Below are 20,529 nucleotides of genomic sequence, written 5' to 3'. Positions count from 1 at the left end.
AATTTATTATTAGTGACAATTATTTATTGGAAAAAATTTAAGTGTCACGTGGACTAGAGATAAGATAATTAAAGAATATATAAGTGGATGATAACTCTCATCTTACAAGTTTTTTTGTAGGATTGAGATAGATCTATAATTTACTATTTTAAGTTGGTATCAAATTACTCACCATTACCAAACTCAATAATGTTAAACTTGAGGGGTGTATTGAAAAAAATCCAAATACCATATCGACTATAAATAAAATAATTAATTAGGAGATAAGATAATTTCAAAAAAAAAAAAAAATAAAGAATATATAAGTAGAGACAACTCTCATAAAGTCTTGCATCGACTAGAGATAACATAATTAAAAAATATTATGAATCTTTTCTTAAACTTTTAGTGGCGATAACAAAAAATATGAAATGTCAATAAAAAATACCACAAAAATATTAAATATTTTATTGACACTATATACAATGACTAATGTGAAAATGTTGGTAAAAAATTTTGCAGCAATTTTCATTGTCACTAAAAGCCATATTAAATACTACTAAAAGTCAATTTTATTGTAGTGGTTGAAAACTAAATAAAAATAGAAAAAGAGAGAGAATAAATAAATAAAAGACAATAAAAGAAAAGGTGATTATATAAATAAATTTGTCTAAAATTTTTATATACTAAAAGAAAAATATATCATTTATTAATATAGTTTAGAAAGAGAAAGTGATTTAAAGATGTTACGATTCTAAAAGATCAACTAATTTAAAATTTATGTACATTAAAAGTAGAATAACTACCTTATTAATAGTATAGATTTCTACCCATAAAAAGAAAGTCTATCCTCTAATTCAATTAAAATACTTCAATTTAAATTGAAATGTACTTGTGTACTTTTTTCTATCAATTACATGTTTCTGTAAATAAAAAAAAAAGTAATAATAATAATAATATGTAAATAAATAAATAAGAATAAACTATATTTTTGACCATGAAAATTTTATTTTCAATTTTTATCTCAAGTAATAGTAAAATAAGATAAAATAGTGAATAAAAATGTAATTTTAGTTAAACATTAATTTTGTAACATTTACTTAATTTCGATCAAGATTTTGTAAAGAGAAAAAAAAAATTATGATCAACGTTATAATTCTAAGGATTAATAAATAGATATTTAGTGATGAGATATAATTATAAATTTTATAAAATTTAGAGATTAAAACTACAAAATTAAAATGAGAGAATCAAAATTACAATTGAATGTTATAGAAAATTCAAAAGTGTAATTTAGACGATATATAATAAATAATAAAATAGTACATAAACATTCTGATTCATCAAAGTTCCAACATTAAAAATATAAATTTGTTACTCAAATCAATAGTCATTTGAGTTAAAGGAATCAAAGTTTGATCTAAACAATTAAAAAATTTAAATCGATGCGTTTATATTAAGTTAACTCGTGTTTGTGTTATATCAATTCAAGTTCACAAATTATTTGAATATGTGAACATCTTTAAATATTAAAGTATTTTTTTATTTTAAAAATCAAATTAAAATATAAAATAAGATAACAGACTAAAAAACACTAATATAATGAATTGTTTATTTGGTCTCGTGTTTACGTTATATTATGTTTTGGTCTCATGATATTTGGTTTTTTAAGATGACCTATACTTAAAAAAAAAAAAAAAAAAAAAAAAAAAAAAAACATTAATTTATGAAATGTTATAATAAAATTATTTTATTGAGAATTAATTTAACAATACAAATGTATAAATGAAAGTATTATTAATACTTTATAAGTATAGACAATTGTAAAAGGACTATTAATTAAGCATATTCTTCCCACCCATATTGTCATTCCAATGTGCATATATGATTGAGGACATGGCCATGAGCAAATCACCAAAAATTAAAGTTGTGATAATAGTATGTGGAGGCTCACAAAACTTTGTCCAAAGGTGTGAAACCTTTTCTCTTTCATTTTCTCCCTCTCCACTCTCATACTCACTCTTTCCCCCTTTGCTTGTCTTGGTCTCATTTCCTTTGGATTCTTTGAGTGTGTAGGTGCTGATTGCAGTGTTGGAAGCTAGCTGAAGTCTCCTTCTTCGTGGGGCTCCGTTCGTTCTTCTTCTTCTTCTTCTCCTTTCTTCTTCCCGGAGCTCGGATTCTTCGTACCGAGGTAAGGGAAGCTAGGTTTTCCTGATTTTGGCTGTAAATGAGTTCTAGGAACTCATTAGTTGTTTGATGTTTGATGATTTTGGCTGAGATTGAAGAAATTGGGGTTTTCGAGTTTTCTTGGGTTTGGAGAAAATTTGGGGTTTTTCCTTGATTGTGGTTGCATGTTGAAAAAACTGAGATTTTTGGGTTATTTGATGAAAATGTGATGTTTTCGGCCGATTGCATGTGTTTGGGAAGCTAATTTTTGCAGGTTTTGAAGGAAATTTTTGAACTTGGAGAGTTGTTGATGGGTAGCACGCTAGGCCCAGTTCTTGGCGCCGGGCGCGTGACCATCAGCGGGCTCCATTGGTCGAGCCTGCCAAGCGCAAGGTTATGTGCGCCGGGCGAGCTTGAAGATGGGTGCCCCTACATGGTTCACGTCGGGCGTGGTTGGACCACGCTGGGCGCGTTATCAGTCAATGACCACTTTGTTGTGATTCTGGTGTGGCGCCGGGCGTGACTTCGTCTCGCCGGGCGTGGAGACTCCTTGGGAGTCTCTGCTAGTGGTGGCGCTGGGCGCAATTGGTATTGCGCCGGGCGTGAGACCTTGGGGAGGTCTCTGTCTACCCTACACCGAGCGCGGGTTTGGCCTGCCGGGCGTGTGAGACCTTTTGAGGTCTCTGCCTCCTAGCACGCCAGGCGCAATGAGAATTGCGCCGGGCGCGTTTGAGCCCTGATGCTCTCTGGTTGGGCCACGTCGGGCGCGACCATGAGTGCGCCGGGCGCGGGTGTGATGTTTTATTATATGCTATTATATGCTGATAGATGTTGTGAAATGCTGATAAATGTTGATTTATGCTGAGCTGAGCTGTTGTTGATGAATATTGTTGAGCTGAATGATAAGATTGATGTGTAGTGAATTATTAATGCTGAATTATGATGTAAAAGATGTGCTGTAGAACATTAAGCTGTGCTGTATGCTGTTATTGTTGTATGTTGTGTTGTGCTGCATGATGATATAAACTATTATAGGCCGTAAGGTTGAGCTGTTGTAGGCCGTAAGACTGAGCTGTTGTAAGAGATCTCCGAGCAGATATGCGTGACGACGCATTGTGTGTTTACTGCTGTTATTGCTGAATTATGTATGTTGTGATATATTATATGCTGATGTTGCTGAACTAGATGATATGCTGTTAGATATAGCTGACTATAATTATTGTAATTATATGATTATATGCTGATTCTTTTCACTAGCTTACCCTTTGTTGTTTCCATGTGGTTTGGACTGCGATGATCATACTATGTATGGGAGCAGAATAGGGATAGGCTGGTCTTGAGGCAGGTCTGTAGCTGGCAGATGGAGTGGATTTTGATGTTTTGTTGTTTTAGCCCCTAGTTTGGCCATTTTGGATGTAATTTATTTATTCTGATTTTAAGCCCTAGGCTAGACCTTGTATATATATATTTTAGCTACTTATATATATATACTTGCTCTTTTTTGTGTGGTGCTGTGATGTGTTGTGAGCTGTGTGTGACGGCCAGGCGGGTCATTACACTTTAGTGGTATTAGAGCAGTTCGAGTCTAGTGGACACTCTGTGGGGGTGGTTCCTTTAGACTTTTGTTGTGCTGAGCTCTGTGTTGTGTTGCTTTGTTGTGCTGATTTCTTTGTTGCTTGCTATGCTGATGATTGTTGTTTGGTTTAGTTATTATATACTGAAGGTGCTGTTACTTTTGTAGATAATGACTAGAACCAATGAGCAGATAGCCCGTGCCATGGAGATGATGGCTATGGTTATGCAGCAGTAAAATGCTTATTTTGCTAGGATGGATGCTGATAGAGCTGCAGCTGGAGCAGCAAGGCCCGTGGGGTCACAGGAGAGCAGGGATCTAGTTGAGTTCCGGAAATGTCATCCTCCACAGTTCAAGGGAGATGCAGACCCAAAGGTGGCTGACCACTAGATTTGTGAGCTGGAGAAGATTTTCACTGTGTTGGGATGTTCTCAGGAGAGGAGGCTGGCGTATGCTGTCTACATGCTGGTTGGGGAGGCTGAGCATTGGTGAGGGGTACTCACCATATGCTGACTGCTAGAGGAGTTGCTGTTGACTGGGAGTGCTTCAAGAGGGTGTTTCTGGAGAAGTACTTCCTGGAGAGCGTGAGGCACGCTAAGGAGGCTGAGTTCATGCGGTTGCACCAGGGAGGGATGATAGTATCCAAGTATGCGATGAGATTCGAGCACCTGGCTCGTTTCTACTCGCAAGCTATTTCTGAGGCCTGGAAATGTAGAAAATTTGCTGAGGGTTTGAGACAAGAGCTGAAGAGGGTGGTGGTGCCTATGGCCATCACTGAGTTTCTGGCCTTAGTTGAGAAGGCGAAGGTTGTAGAGTGGTTAGAAGGTGGCAACCGTGTGACTAAAACTGCTGAGGGACCAGCTGGGTCCAAAAAGAGGAGAAAATCAGAGGAAGCCATATGATAGGCCCCAACCACAACAAGGGGGTCCTGTCATTAGGCAACCTACTGATGCTGCCAGAGGAGGGAGATAGGGTGGAGGTACCACTCTTAGATGCTACAGGTGTGCTGTGTCCCATTTTGTCAAGGATTGTCCACACACGGAGAGCTGGTGTTTCAGGTGCCATCAGATGGGTCATGAGTCGACCAACTGTCCCGCCAGAAATAGACCGGAGAGGGGTGCTCAGAGGGGTGATACCCAGAGGGGCGATGCTCAGAGGGGTGATAGACCTACTACTGCTGGCAGAGTATTCGCTTTGACTGGGGCTGAGGCTTCGACTTCTTCTGATCTTGTGAAGGGGAAGGGTAAAGCTGCTGGTAAGGATGTGATGATTTTGTTTGACTCTGGAGCTTCTCATTCATTTATCTCTTATGCTTGTGCTGCTATGCTGGGTGTGCCGGTGTGTGATTTGGGGTTGAGACTGCTAGTGTCGACGCCCGCTTCTGCTTCGGTAGTTGCTTTTGAGTTGTGCGCTGGTTGCCCAATTGTTGTGAATGAGAAGAGGTATAAGGTGAACTTGATTTGTTTGCCTTTGGTGTATATTGACATAATCTTAGGGATGGATTGGTTGTCTGCCAATCGCATCCTTATACATTGTGCCAATAAGAGGTTGATTTTTCCTTAGGTGGAGGAGGAGCTATTGATTTCAGCTGGTCAAGCTGAATCATTGTTGAGGGATGGAACAAAGTGTTATCTTTTGCTTGCTTCCATGAGTGTGGAGACCGAGAGGGTCATAGCTGATATTGATGTGATGCGGGATTTTGCTGAGGTGTTCCCTGATGAGGTGCCTGGGTTGCCTCCTACTAGGGAGATGGAGTTTAGCATTGACTTGGTTCCAGGTGTGGGGCCAGTGTCGGTGGCTCCCTATAGGATGGCCCCAGCTGAGCTGGTTGAGCTGAAAGGTCAGTTGGAGGACCTGTTGGAAAAGCAGTTGGTGCGGCCGAGTGTATCGCCGGGGGGTGCTCCCTTGTTGTTGGTGAAGAAGAAAGATGGAGGTAGTCGACTGTGTGTTGATTACCGGCAGTTGAATAAGTTGACCATTAAGAACAAACATCCACTTTCCCGGATAGATGACTTAATGGATCAACTGAAGGGAGCATCGGTTTTCTTGAAGATTGACTTGAGGTCAGGTTATCACCAAATCAGGGTGAAGGAGGGTGACATACCGAAGACTGCTTTCAAGACTAGGTATGGTCACTATGAGTATGTTGTGATGTCGTTTGGTGTGACCAATGCCCCGGCAGTATTCATGGATTACATGAACAGGATCTTCCGGCCCTTCTTGGATAAATTCGTGGTGGTGTTTATTGATGACATCCTGATTTATTCAAGGACCCCGGAGGAGCATGGAGAGCACTTGAGGTTGGTGCTGGAGATTTTGAAGGCGAAGTAGTTGTACGCCAAGCTGTCAAAGTGTGAGTTCTGGTTGGAAGAGGTGAAGTTCTTGGGACATGTGATTTCAGTTGAGGGGATTGTTGTTGATCCAGCTAAGGTGGAGTCGGTGTTGCAGTGGGAGCGTCCAAGAACTGTCACTGATATTCAGAGCTTTGTGGGTCTAGCGGGTTACTATCGAAGGTTCATTGAGGGATTCTCCAAGATAGTAGTGCCTCTAAACCAGTTAACAAGGAAGGAGCAGCTGTTCATTTGGACAGATGCCTGTGAGCAGAGTTTTGATGAGCTGAAGAGGAGGTTGACTACTTCTCCTGTGCTGGTGTTGCCCGATTCTAGTGATCCCTTTGATGTGTATTGTGATGCTTCTCACTAGGGTCTGGGATGTGTGCTAATGCAAAACAGGAAAGTGGTGGCATATGCTTCAAGGCAACTGAAGAACCATGAGAGGAATTATCCCGCTCATGACTTGGAATTAGCAGCAGTTGTGTTTGCCTTGAAGATATGGAGGCATTATCTGTATGGTGCTCGATTCAGCGTCTTTAGTGATTACAAGAGTCTGAAGTACCTGTTTGATCAGAAGGAGCTGAACATGAGACAGAGGCGGTGGATGGAGTTTCTGAAGGATTATGACTTCTAGTTGATGTATCATCCTAGGAAGGCCAATGTTGTGGCGGATGCGCTGAGTAGGAAATCCATCCACATGTCTAGTATGATGGTGAAAGAGCTGGAGCTGGTTGAGGAGTTTAGAGATTTGAATCTTTGTGTGGAATTAGCTCAGGATCACATTAGTTGTGGAATGATTACCATAACTAGTGAGTTCTTGAGGCAGGTTAGACAGAAACAGTTGCAAGATGTTGAGCTGGTGAAGCTTCTGGGTTTGCTGGCTACCGAGAAGGCTGTTGGTTTTGAGCTGGGCAGAGATGGTATCTTGAGGTTCAAGGGCAGAATTTGCCTACCTCATGATGCTGAGCTGAAGAGAGCTATGATGGAGGAAGGCCACAAGAACAGACTTAGCATACATCCTGGTATGACTAAGATGTACCAAGACCTCAAGAAGACTTTCTGGTGGTCTGGTATGAAGAGGGAGATAGCTGAATATGTGACGACCTGTATGACCTGTCAGAAGGCAAAGGTGGAGCATCAGAAGCCGAGTGGTTTGATGCAGCAAATGGAGATTCCGGAATGGAAGTGGGATAGTATCACTATAGATTTCATTGTGGGGTTGCCTAGGTCAGCTAGGAATAGTGATGCTATCTGGATGATTGTTGATCGGTTGACCAAGTGTGCACATTTATTGCCTGTCAACATCAAGTGGTCCTTGGAGAAGCTGACACAGTTGTATGTGAGGGAAATAGTACGGTTGCACGGGGTGCCTTCCAATATTATTTCAGACATAGATCCGAGGTTCACTTCTAGATTTTGCAGAGTCTACATCAAGCCTTAAGCACGAAGCTGAAGCTGAGTTCTGCTTATCATCCGCAGATGGATGGTTAGTCAGAGAGGACAATCCAGTCCTTGGAGGATCTACTGAGGGCTTTTGTGTTAGACCACTTGGGAAGCTGGGAGGAGGTCCTACCGCTGGTTGAGTTCATGTACAATAATAGCTTTCATGCTAGTATTGGGATGGCGCCGTTCGAAGCCTTGTATGGTAGGACGTGTAGGACTCCCCTATGTTGGTATCAAGATGGAGAGTCAGTGGTTGTGGGACTGGAGCTGATCCTATAGACTACTGAGAAGGTGAAGCTAATTCAGGAGAGGATAAAGACTGCTCAAAGTAGGCAAAAATCCTATGCTGACAAAAGGCGAAAGCCTTTGGAGTTTACCGAAGGGAAACATGTGTTTCTGAAGGTGACCCCAACCTCTGGTGTGGGTAGAGCGCTGAAGGCAAAGAAGTTGACACCTAGGTTTGTTGGTCCCTATCAAATCATACAGCGTGTGGGTCCGGTTGCTTATTGGTTGGCTTTGCCACCATTTCTTTCAAACCTACACGATATATTTCATGTATCCCAGCTGAGGAAGTATGTTCATGACCCCAGTCATGTGGTGGAGCTGGATGATGTGCGGGTGAAGGAGAATCTGATGTTTGAGAAGTCGCCGGTAGCTGTGGTTGATCATAAGCTGAAGGAGCTGAGGGGCAAGTCCATTGCTCTGGTGAAGGTCTTGTGGGATGCAGCTACTGTTGAGGCTACTTGGGAAGTGCAATAGCAGTGCAAGGAGCGATATCCTTTACTTTTCCCAAGTAAGTCTGTTTTCAGGGACGAAAACTCCTGTTGTTGGGGAGATTGTGAAACCCTTTCTCTTTCATTTTCTCCCTCTCCACTCTCATACTCACTCTTTCCCCCTTTGCTTGCCTTGGTCCCATTTCCTCTGGATTCTTTGGGTGTGTAGGTGCTGATTGTAGTGTTGAAAGCTAGCTGAAGTCTCTTTCTCTATCGGTCTCCGTTCGTTCTTCTTCTTTTTCTTCTTCTCCTTTCTTCTTCCCGGAGCTCGAATTCTTCGTACCGAGGTAAAGGAAGCTAGGTTTTCCTGATTTTGGCTGTAAATGAGTTCTAGCAACTCATTAGTTGTTTGATGTTTGATGATTTTGGCTGAGATTGAAGAAATTGGGGTTTTTGGGTTTTCCGGGGTTTGGAGAAAATTTGGGGTTTTTCCTTGATTATGGTTGCATGTTGAAAAAGCTGAGATTTTTGGGTTATTTGATGAAAATGTGATGTTTTGGGCCGATTGCATGTGTTTGGGAAGCTGATTTTTGCAGGTTTTGAAGGAAATTTTCGAACTTGGAGAGTTGCTGATGGGTAACACGCCGGGTGCAGTTCTTGGCACCGGGCGCGTGACCATCAGAGGGCTCCATTGGTCGAGCCCGCTGGGCGCAAGGTTGTGTGCGCCGGGCGAGCTTGAAGATGGGTGCCCCTAGATGGTTCATGTCGGGTGTGGTTGGACCACGCTGGGCGCGTTATCAGTCAGTGACCACTTTGTTGTGATTCTGGTGTGGCGCCAGGCGTGACTTCGTCTCGCCGGGCGTGGAGACTCCTTGGGAGTCTCTGCCAGTGGTGGTTCCGGGCGCAATTGGTATTGCACCGGGCGTGAGACCTTGGGGAGGTCTCTGTCTACCCTGCACCGAGCGCGGGTTTGGCATGCCGGGCGTGTGAGACCTTTTGAGGTCTCTGCCTCCTAGCACGCCGGGCGCAATGGGATTAATCTTTGTTGTGATATTTGTGTTGATTTCTACATTGATTTGTCCATTGGTGGCCTTGGTGTTGAATTGAGAAGTGGAAAACCTTTATGTCTTAGGTGTTTGGTTGTTTTGAATATTTTAAAGTGGAGTTGATGATCTTGGATCTTCCTATTGATGCATGTTGTTCATTTTGATGAATTTAGGTTATTTATGATGTATATATGTTCATTTGAAGGTTTCATGTTGAATTCATATGGATTAATGATTGAAGTTGTTGAGAGAAGTTAAGTTGTTTATTTTTGGTGATTCATGTTCTTGAATATGTAGTATCTGTTGTGTATGGTTGCTTAAAGTGCCCATGGGGCTTGCTCAAGTGAGTTCATGCAACCATTTCAGATGTGGTCTCTAACTTGGTTTGCTTAGAGCACTCACTTGATTGCTCTATGAAAAATTCACTCGCTTAAGTGAGCTAACTACGTCTCCCAGGTGTAGCCCTTGTTTGAGCTCACTCAAAGCGAGCTGCAGAGTGCTTTGAGTGAATTTAGCTCGCTTAGAGCGCATCCAATCAAGATTGAAGCGACAATTTATTTTTAGACTTGTAGTTTTTAAGCAATATTCTCTCTATATTGTGATTTGCATGAGGCATGTTACCATGTTGAACTGTGTTGCAAACTTAAGACTAGAGGAGGAGTGTTCTTTTAAAAGTTGAAATATTTCATTGTGTGGATATGTGTCGTGGTGATTTGAGAGCTCAATTATTGAAAAACCTTTCTTAAGTTTGTTGTTTGTTGAAGTGGATTGTTGAGACTTCTCTAAGTCCTTAGTTGATATTTATGGGAGAAAGGTCGAACCATATTGATTTAGAAGTAGCCAAATTAAGTAACGTATTTGGAGGCTAAAATCTTTAATTGATTGCCAAAAGGGTGCGAAGTATTTGGAGGATAGTCAATAGGTTGTTTCCATATAGGCTTAGTTGATGCATACTAATGTCGTGGTAGACCCACATCCAAGTTGTTCTATTCTTGACAATGGTACTCGACTTTCCTAGTCTAAGTGGCAAAATTCGAGAAATCACTGAAATTGTTGAATAGGCACTAGTATGCCACCTATTGTGGTGACTTGGCATTGGTATGCCAAATGTTGTTGACTTGACCTCGTTTTTCGGAATCAGATGTTGTGATTTTATATAGTCAAGTCACTTAAATTACTCACTTGTGTTGTAAGAGATATCTTAATTGAAATGCATGACAACACATATAGTTGTTATATTGTTAAATGTTTTGTTGATTAAGTTAATGAATTGATATGTTGTTGTGTTGACTTGTTGATGAGTTGTGTAATATATTATCAACATGCTAAGTAGTAAAGTTGTTGAATTAAATATTATGTTGTTTTCTTTGCATATAAGCTTACCCTTACTTTTCCATGTTATTAGACTATAATGATCATATTATTATGGGAATAGAGTAGGATTAGGTTGGAGGGCTTGCTCAAGTTTTGGCCATGTTAGAGATGACTTATTTATTTTGTTGAGTTGTTCTAAGACAACGTGTATATAGTAATTGCTTAACTGACAACTTAAGATTTTTATGTTTTTGCACTTTGGATATTTGTATAATTGTGTGCGTACAGGATTATGTTAAAATTCCACTAAGAAATCTTTATATTTTAAGTTGTTTATTCCTATATATGTATATTGTTACATGAATATCGAAAGATTACTTGTATAATAATTTTGTTTAATTATATTTATATTTTTCACTATTTAATCTTTGAGTTATAGTAAGTATAAAAATTGTCGAATCGTTACATAACGAAGAATCAAACTCCTAAAAACAAATGAGTTAAATAAAAAAATGAAAGAATTATGTAATCAAAGGTAAAACAATCGATAAAGTCCAACATAATTAGTGAGCATGTTGGAAGAGGCAATGCCCCTAAAACTAAGTAAAACAAAATAAAAAAATAGGTGAAAAATTTGGAACTCATAATTTCAATATATATGCATTGGAGTCAGATTGAAAGGCATGAAATAGTAGATAAATAAGTTGTCGCAATAACTACTATTTATTGATTAAATAATTTTTACTGCTAATAAAAAAGATTTAAAAGCACTTTTTAACAAATATTACTAATTTCATTTATTTCATAATATTTGATAAATTAGTTATCATATTATAGCGTATAAAAAATTGAAATTAATATAAAATTTAATTATTTAATTGGTTGATTAAATATATAGTAAAAAATAATATATATTTTTTCTTTACATTACTATTAATATTTAATATAATATATGATAATTTAATATCAAAATTATCATTATAATACATAAATACTATAAATATACTAAAAAGTTATTGATTCGAGTGATAGTAAATTCAGTCCCCTCAAGTAAGATTTTAGGTTCAAATTTTATGTATAGAAAAATATGATTATGAGAGGAGACTCTACTAAAGGTGGTATTTCCTAACAAAGATTAGTCACGGTAAAAAATAATAGATATTTCGTATTAATAATATAGTTACCAAAAAATAATTATAAATATTATAATTAATTAAAATAATAAAGTAGTGATAATAAATTTAAAACATAATAACAAATTTCACTATTATTGTTGTTATTATGGTGATATTTGGGAGGACGATATTTGTGACACCATAATTTTCAAAATTAAATAAAATAAAGAATTTAATAAGTTAGAAAACTAATAAAATAATTTAGTGAAATTTTGTTTAATTAAAAAAGGTTTTTCAAAAATAATAATAGAATAGTTGTATTTCAGATTTTTTTTTTATTTTAAAAGAAAATTGCTTTTGAACTAATGGAATGATTTCTAAAGTGCAATAACCTATGGTCAATTTAGTAAGAGTGCAACAATGTGTGAGTAGGAACAAAATACACTAAGAAAAGCCTTGTATTGATTTGTGAGGACAATTGTTGATCTAAAATGCAAACAAACATCTTATAAAGGACTATTTACAAAAGGTTTTGATCGATAAAAGGTCCTGACCAATGAAGAATTGTGTGAAGTGTTATGGTGTAAAATCATTAAAACATTATAATCTAAGGGGTGTTACATTTTATTAAATTATTTGTTACTTTTCTTTAAAATTTGATTTATTAATTTTATTAGCTAGAGGAGAAATAGAACTTAGTCCCCTTTCTGATCCATTCATGTTTGCAAGTAGAAAGAAATGAGAGCTTATCATATATATCATCTATTACATGACCTAAAAAAAATCATATAAGCAAGGTACCAATGGTACATTTTTCCTAGTGACTAAGAAATTGGTTTACGCTTTGAAGTGATGAAGTCGCAAAAAGAGAAGTAGGGCTTTTATTTAAAGGCTTTCCCTCCCCCTTAAAAGGTGACCAACTTTCAATATTAGTTGTTACATTATATTGTCAATTTTCCAATATCATTGAATAACATGGTTTGCTTAGGGCTAAGATAAATCAAGTGGGAGAGTCATGTTATGGGTGACATTATTGCAAGGTTCACAAAGCACTTGTTTGTGATACAAGTGAACGTATACAAAAAGTTGTATCTGGGATAAATTCTTCGTTATGTTGTCAATCTTATCTATGTATCTATAATGACCCAAGAACACGCTCATTCTTTGTACTAATCAGTGACAATCATAGTATCATGAACGAGATTAGTTTCTAATATAGTAAGTTAAAAAAATCCTATAGTAGGATCAAAATAAAAATTAGAGTAACACAATAAATTATTATAGTTATAATACATATTTACTATAATTAGTACAAAATCATGATAATAAACAAGATGTTTATGTAACTATAAAAGATGTGAAATTTTTAAAAAATAGTATCATATTGTAAAATCAAAATTTGTTTAAAATTGAATAATTTAATAAAAAATATATAGTTATTATAATCATCTTAATTACTATAAGTGAGAAATAATGCAACTAATGAATAAACAATATTTTTCTATGATTAATAAAAGAATAATGAAATTTAAGTGAAAAAAAATTAGTATGATAATACTATGTGATCACAGATAAAGTTGTGAGAGAATGAAGAGAGAGGAGGACTATAAACATTGACATTCATTGAATAACTATATACATATTTTCAATTTTATATATAATATTTATAATTATATATTCTATATAACTTAATTATATTAATTATTAGTTGAGGTTTTGGGAGGATGTATAGCCTATGGTATACGATAACTAGGGTTTGATGTAGGGTTTGCACGCTTTCATGGTTGATCACATAATGCTTGGGTAACATTTTCTTCTGGATGTGGAGCTTTATATAGCCCCAACATCCTCAATCCCTAGAGGGCCTAGAAAGAAATCTTTTGTCCAAGCCCTTCATAATGCATGTAATATTCCATTAAGTCAACTTCTAGTGCCTTGAATGAAAGGTGACACTATCACGACATTCATTCCTAAAGAGGAATGTAAAGTAGGGTTAGATGGCTACAAAAGTAATCTACATGGGAGGTTGGTGCTTGCTAAGGGTTTAACTCCACCAAAATTTCAAGACTTATATTCAAATTTGAGTAATCTATGAAAACTGCTTACACATTGGTGGATGATATCCAATGGGAAGGGTTTCCACTACAAAAAAATCAAGTTTTAGCGACCAACAAAATCGGTCGCTATTTATTCTAAATCCTAAACCCTAAACCGAAAAAATCCGTCGCTAAAACCCTGGTCGCTATTGATAATAGTGATCGAAATTTTTTCCATCGCAAGTTAGCGACCAAAAAAATCCGTCGCTATACATTCATAATTCGTTGCTAGAATATTGGTCTCCTAACTTCTCGAGACCAATTTTGCGACCGAATTTTCTAGTTGCAATTTTCGTCGCTAATTTTTATTTATTTATTTAATAAAATCATTTTTAAAATCAGTCTCTAAATCAGTCGCAAAAAACTTGAAATAGTTACGAATAAATTCGGTCGCTATTTTGGTCTCTAAAAACTTGAAATAGCTACAAATAATTTCAGTCACTATTTCGATCGCTAAAAACTTGAAATAGCTACGAATTATTTTGATCGCTATTTCGGTCGCTAAAAACTTAAAATAACTACGAATTATTTCAGTTGCTAAAAACTTGAAATAGCTACGAACTATTTTGGTCGCTATTTCGGTTGCTAAAAACTTGAAATAGCTATGAATCATTTCGGTCGCTAATGCTAACCAATATTTTTAAATTCTTTTTAAATTATAAATTTATACCTGTTAATGAATATGAAATTAACAATATATTTATTACACAATTTATAATAATAAACTAGAACATACTAAAAGACATAATCTCATCGATGTAAATTTATATTATTATAGTGAAAACTAAATAAAATATAATTGTCAATATGGTATGCTAAAAATAAGATAATAACATAAAACGTTTAAACTTCAACAAAGTAATAGTGAAATACAACAAAATATCCTCAAACAAGTAAAATAAGGAAGCTTAATTAAGGGTCTTCTGCTATCTCATCAAGAACATCATCAACACCATGCTTAGGATCATCTAAGGTAGTACTCGGTGGAGGAGGGGTTGGCCTTAAAGGGTTAATGTTGAGATGGCGTAGTATATACTGCATCTGCTCATCATGTTGTCGTATATGTTCTTCCAATGCTTTTTCCTTTGCTTCCTTTATAGCAAGCTCAACATTTAATTTAGTTATCCTATTTTGCATTTCTTCAAACATCCTTGCATGTGACTGGTGATGGTTGTGACATAGAAGATTGTGGAAGTGTTGAGCGAATGAAATCATCGGTCAATCCAGCAAGCCCATACAAGTTCCCCTTCGTATTCGTTTTAACCACCTACAAATAAACTTCATTATCATTAATACAAGTAGAAGCAGAGCCCTCTGTGTCATCCTGTGTAGCTTGTTACTTGACTTCAATTAGACGCTCCTTATATTTCTCCTAAAAAAATAAAAAATATTATTTCAACAAAATTTTCAAGACAACATATTCTTTGATTTTAATTCAGCAAATAATTCTTATTTTACAGCAAATAATTCAGCAAATAATTTCAAGACAACAAAATCCACAATTGATATATTTAAACCCTTCTTAGAGTTGTAAAATTAATTGGGAAGAGAACATTCACTCTAACACTCTTTTAATTATTGATTTAAAATCATAAATTTTAGTTAATTTTACCACTAATCAGAATCACAAATTATAGATACAATACTCACAAAAATTGTAATTTCTAATATGTTTCGACCGATAAAAATCGACAGCAATCATGTCCTTAGTAATCCTTAACTGGGGAATACACAAGAAGCTCTTATAAATGTGAAATCGCAGGTAGCATTGAAACACTCAACACAATATAAACAAGCTAACAGATTCACGCTCTATCATGTTTATTTGCAATAATCATACAAAATTACAAAATAAAACACATGACAAAGAGATTTTGTTAAGTGAGGGTTTAGTAGTGTGAGAACACCCCTTAGGAAAATCATGAACAAATAGAACTCAACAATTATGATTTTTTGATTTTTAAACGACTCTGCAATTCACAGATATTAACAGGATAGAGTGCATACAAACTCCGAAAATCCTCTCTTTTTTTGTTATTGTCAAACATGAGCAAGGTTTTTGCACTGAAAAAAAAGGTTGATGAGAAAACCACAAGCAAAGGTGGTTTCTAAAATGAAGTGGCCACAAAAACAAATCTACCATAAAAGTAAGATAAGTGAACAAGATCAGTGATGATTAACAAAATGCAACAATAGTCACACACAACAACAACAACAACAACATCACAAGACAAAATTGATCAACAATGTTAATTGATTCTCATGGTGTTGCAAAGGTTTTTAAATTAATAGACTAACTTACAACAATGTTGCGGGCTTTATCACTGACCCATTCTCCAGTCTTAAGTTTTTTTGTCTTTTTCACTAATTCCCAAGAAGTAGGGGGACGATTTAGCTCCTTCGCCTATATAAATTTAAATACAAGTTAATATTGCAATTCAACCAATCAATTATATTAAATTGAACTAAATATAAATAAAAAATGAAATAAACTTACCAATTTTTCAAAGTGGGCTCCTATAGATATGGAGCCACCAGTGTAGGCTGTTGCTCCATTCTCTATAGCCCGATTCCCATTAGCAGTATTACTTTTATTTTGGAATTTTTCAGAAGCCTAATGTTGATCCAAAGTAGCTCAAGAATTTTCAGGGATCCAATTTCCCTTATCGACACCTAGTCTAACCTTATGCATAGCATTTTTTAGAAGAGTTGATCCTTTATGCTCAAAAGTATTTCGTATGGCCCGATCATGTTGTGGATCCCACTAGTAAAAAGGATTGTAATGTAGTCTTTAACAATCCACCAAAGAAAAACAAGTCTTTAACATCAGTATATCATTTTCTTTATATATTTGGTTGGGCATACAATTCTAAACAAGAGAACAATTAATTATATATATATATATATATATATATATATATTATAGCATTTTTTTCATTTAACATACTCTTAAGCTATTGTATAATTAAGATAGAAAAACGCACAATCAATTGACTTTCTTAAACTTAAAGGCTACTTCGAAGTTGAAGTTAAAAATAAGAAGTTTAAATTTAAAGTTAAAACTCTTTAGTAATTCCACAATTTTTTAAGCTTAAACATTATTTTCAGTTAAAATTTTTTGGGAGTGTGTCCTTGGAAATTAGTTAACATAGAAGAAAATTGATATATCTAGCCCCAAAAAGTCAGTTTTCTTTCCATGATTTCAAATTTTGTTAAAGACAGACATGAAAAATGAACACAATAATGATGTTAAGATTGTTATCGAGTTAATCTTGTATCAACTAACTATTTTTCTTTTAGCTAGTATGGAATGATACACATATACAATCATGCTATACTGTTGGTTGAGCATCTGTCATTTCTTGTATCAACTAACTTTTATAGTCATCTTCAAAACCAAGAAAAATTATGCAAACTATTAAGCTGGTTTCAAAAGATACTTACTATTTGTGCAAAATGGCTTCCAGAACTCGTGCAAGGTGGCTGTCGGAACTCGTGCAAGGTGGCTTTATTCACTATTGTCAAATATTACACTATCAAATGACATAGAAATAGATTTAAAAAAAAAGTTGCAGCATATTAAAAACAAGATAGCTTAATAGGAGTCTAAAATATATTTATTAATCTAAAATTCAATAAACATGGATTTTGTGTTCAAGCAATGCTTCTTTCCTTCAACCAAGTCATAGATGGCTGAACCTTTGAGTTTTTAATTGGACTACAATGAGTTGGTCTATATCTACATCCATTCCCACAAAATCTGAAATACACTGAGGAATACATTCATTCCCACATAATAAATGAATCTGAAATACACTGAGAAAGAAAATGACCAAATCACTTTCCAATTTCTTTCATGCAAGCCTTCGAACACTCGATAGGCGCAATAAAAATCAAATCTTAGCTATTCCGAAATAAATGACCATTATTCATTCAAATCAAAGCTCTCATGTAACTGAGAACATCCTATAACACACAACTTTGAAAGAAACCCTATTTAGTTTTCGATACAACATCAGTATAGTAGGTTGAGATTGTACAAAGCCTCCAAACTGATCTCGCAAACCAACAATAGCCTACTTCACAATTCACAACCACACACGTACCCTTTCTCTCGAATTAACACGCTGAAACCACTTATACAAACGACAACACAACACGCAATAGAGGAAACAAGAGCTGAAACGTCCTCATTGCGAACGCCAGCAATGAAGAAACCACTGAAACACTTTCCGGATTAAGACGAAAAAGAAGTGAGCTAAAACGACGCCATTGCGAAGATGAAAAATAAGTTGTAACAAGGTTAGAAATGGCGACGAAAACACATTACCTTCACTTTGTCCTTCAACCGCTGAAGCTTGGAGGACACAGAGTGCTTGGGTTGTGGAATAGTCGACGGAGGCTCCTACTGAAGTCCGTTATGCTTCGTCGGGGATGTGAAAGGAAGCATTGATCAACCCTATTTTGGTGAAACACGGGGATGGAAAAATGTCTACTCACATTTTGGGAAAGTGAAAGGAAGCAGGACCACTCTAAAAGTAAAATACCTTGAGCGTTTATTTGTTTTTACATTTTTTATGTGTTTTTGGTATTTTTAAAATATTTTAATATATTTAAATTTATACCTATTGTAAAATACTAGTAGGTAGTAGAAAAGTATGCTGCTCAAATTTGTAAGATACTGTCAAATTGCATAAATCATGCATTAAAAAAATTATTATGTTAATAAAATTTCAAGTAAATTGTTCATCTCCTGAGTAAAGTCAAAATTCTTATTTGATTCAATTAAAAATATGTTTATTTCCATATAATTTATCACAAATTAAGGAGAAGGAGGAAGGGTATCACAAAAGTAAGTTATAAAAATCAAAAAAATTAATTCTTTATGAGCATTATTTTAAAATTTTAGTTTGTGCTTAGTTTATTTAAAATAAATAAATAAATAAACATTTATTTTAAAATTTAATTTGAATCAAACATGTTATTATTGAATTAGATTAAAATAAAGGAATTGTTTTAAATTTCACTCGTATAGGATAATCATATTAATTTATTATCAAATTTTTAATTAGTCTCACGTCCTATTAACAATTAAAAACATTGGGTTGTTAGATTATAAAAATTAAATCATAATAAATCAAAAGATTATACAAATTATAATTCAAATCATAATAAATAATTTGATATTAAATTTATTATATATTAAAATTAATTAAATATTTTTATCAAAGATACTGATACAGATTTTAGATTTTATTTACTATGTTTTATAATCAAAAGAAATCTAATATTAAATTACAAGATAATTAAAATTATAACTAAAATCATAATAAATTTTCTAATATTAAATTTAGTATATATTAAAATTAATTAAATATTTATATTAAAGAAATTTTTACAGATTTTAAATAATTATTTTAAATTTTTTATTTTATTAAATTAATTGAAAATAAATTATATTTTATCACTTTTTAATAAAGTGAGTGAATGATAATGAATTAACTAAAATTTTAAAATATTTTAATTAAAAATATTTTTTTATCAATACAGTGACTAAAAGTATTATAATAAATAATGAAATTAAATAAATTAAATCTTATAATGGTTATTTTTTTAATGATGCTAAATTAAATATTCTAATTATTTTATAATAAATTAAAATGAAAAGATAATAAAATATTTTAACTGATATTTCAAATAAAATACATTAAAATATTATAATCAAAAGAAATCCAGTATTAAATCAAAAGATTATAAAAATCATAACTAAAATTATAATAAATATTCTGATAATAAATATTTGTACCAAAGAAATTGCTACAGATTTTATATTTTATTTATTATGTTTTATAATCAAAAGATATCTAATATTAAATTAAAAGATTATAATAATTAAAACTCAAATCCAGATAAATATTTTGATATTAAATTTATTATATATTAAAATTAATTAAATATTTTTATCAAAGAAACTGATACAGATTTTAGATTTATTTACTATGTTTTATAATCAAAAGAAATCCAATATTAAATTACAAGATAATAAAAAATATAACTAAAATCATAATAAATTTTCTAATATTAAATTTAGTATATATTAAAATTAATTAAATATTGTATTTAAGAAATTGTTACAGATTTTAGATATATAATTTAAATTTTTATTTTATTAAATTATTTAAAAATTATTTATATTTTATTACTTTTTAATAAAGTGAGTGAATGATAATGAATTAACTAAAATTTTAAAATATATTTTAATTCAAAATAATTTTTTGGTCAATACGGTGGCTAAAAGTATTATAATAAATAATTAAATTAAAAAAATAAATTTTGTAATGGTTATTTTTTAATGATGAAAAATTAAACATTATAATCATTTTACAATAAATTAAAATGAAAACACTTTTTATAATCAAAATACACTTTTTGCAAACACTTACTTTCTCAAAGATTAGAAAGTGAGAAATCATAAGCTTTTGTATTTTATATATATATATATATATACATACATACAAACATACATACATACATACATATATATATATTACTTTCAATATTATACTAAGGAATCAAAGTGGCGCTGCGGTAGCATGGTTGACCCATAACCCACACGTCCAAAGATCAAGACCTAATTTTGACATTTTAATAAAAAGTGCCACATCAATTGAAATTTTAATAGAAAAACAAAAAATTTAGCGACCGATTTTAATTCAGTCGTTAAGCTTAAATTATATTTTGCGACCGAAAA

General features: G+C 33.9%; 1 long non-coding RNA gene across 3 annotated transcripts; it reads right to left on the bottom strand.

Annotated features, from left to right (window-relative positions):
- Positions 1–14,514: 14,514 nt before the first annotated feature.
- On the bottom strand, positions 14,515–20,068 carry LOC145951629 (uncharacterized). 3 transcript variants are annotated; one of them, XR_014429441.1, is made up of 5 exons: positions 18,109–20,068; positions 17,223–17,311; positions 16,276–16,542; positions 16,081–16,182; positions 14,515–15,150 (listed from the first exon to the last, which is right to left on the bottom strand). It is a non-coding gene; the product is annotated as an uncharacterized LOC145951629 (long non-coding RNA). The 3 variants fall into 3 exon arrangements; XR_014429439.1 differs by having other exon boundaries at positions 16,276–16,567; positions 18,109–18,351; XR_014429440.1 differs by having other exon boundaries at positions 16,276–16,567; positions 17,223–17,293; positions 18,109–18,348.
- Positions 20,069–20,529: the final 461 nt, after the last annotated feature.

The sequence above is a fragment of the Cajanus cajan genome, chromosome 9 (genome assembly GCF_000230855.2).
Source record: "Cajanus cajan strain Asha chromosome 9, NIPB_CcT2T_4, whole genome shotgun sequence".
In the NCBI taxonomy this organism is placed as follows: Eukaryota; Viridiplantae; Streptophyta; class Magnoliopsida; order Fabales; family Fabaceae; genus Cajanus; species Cajanus cajan.
The sequence above is the reverse complement of the archived record's forward strand: the minus strand, read 5'-3'. Positions and strand labels throughout refer to the sequence as shown.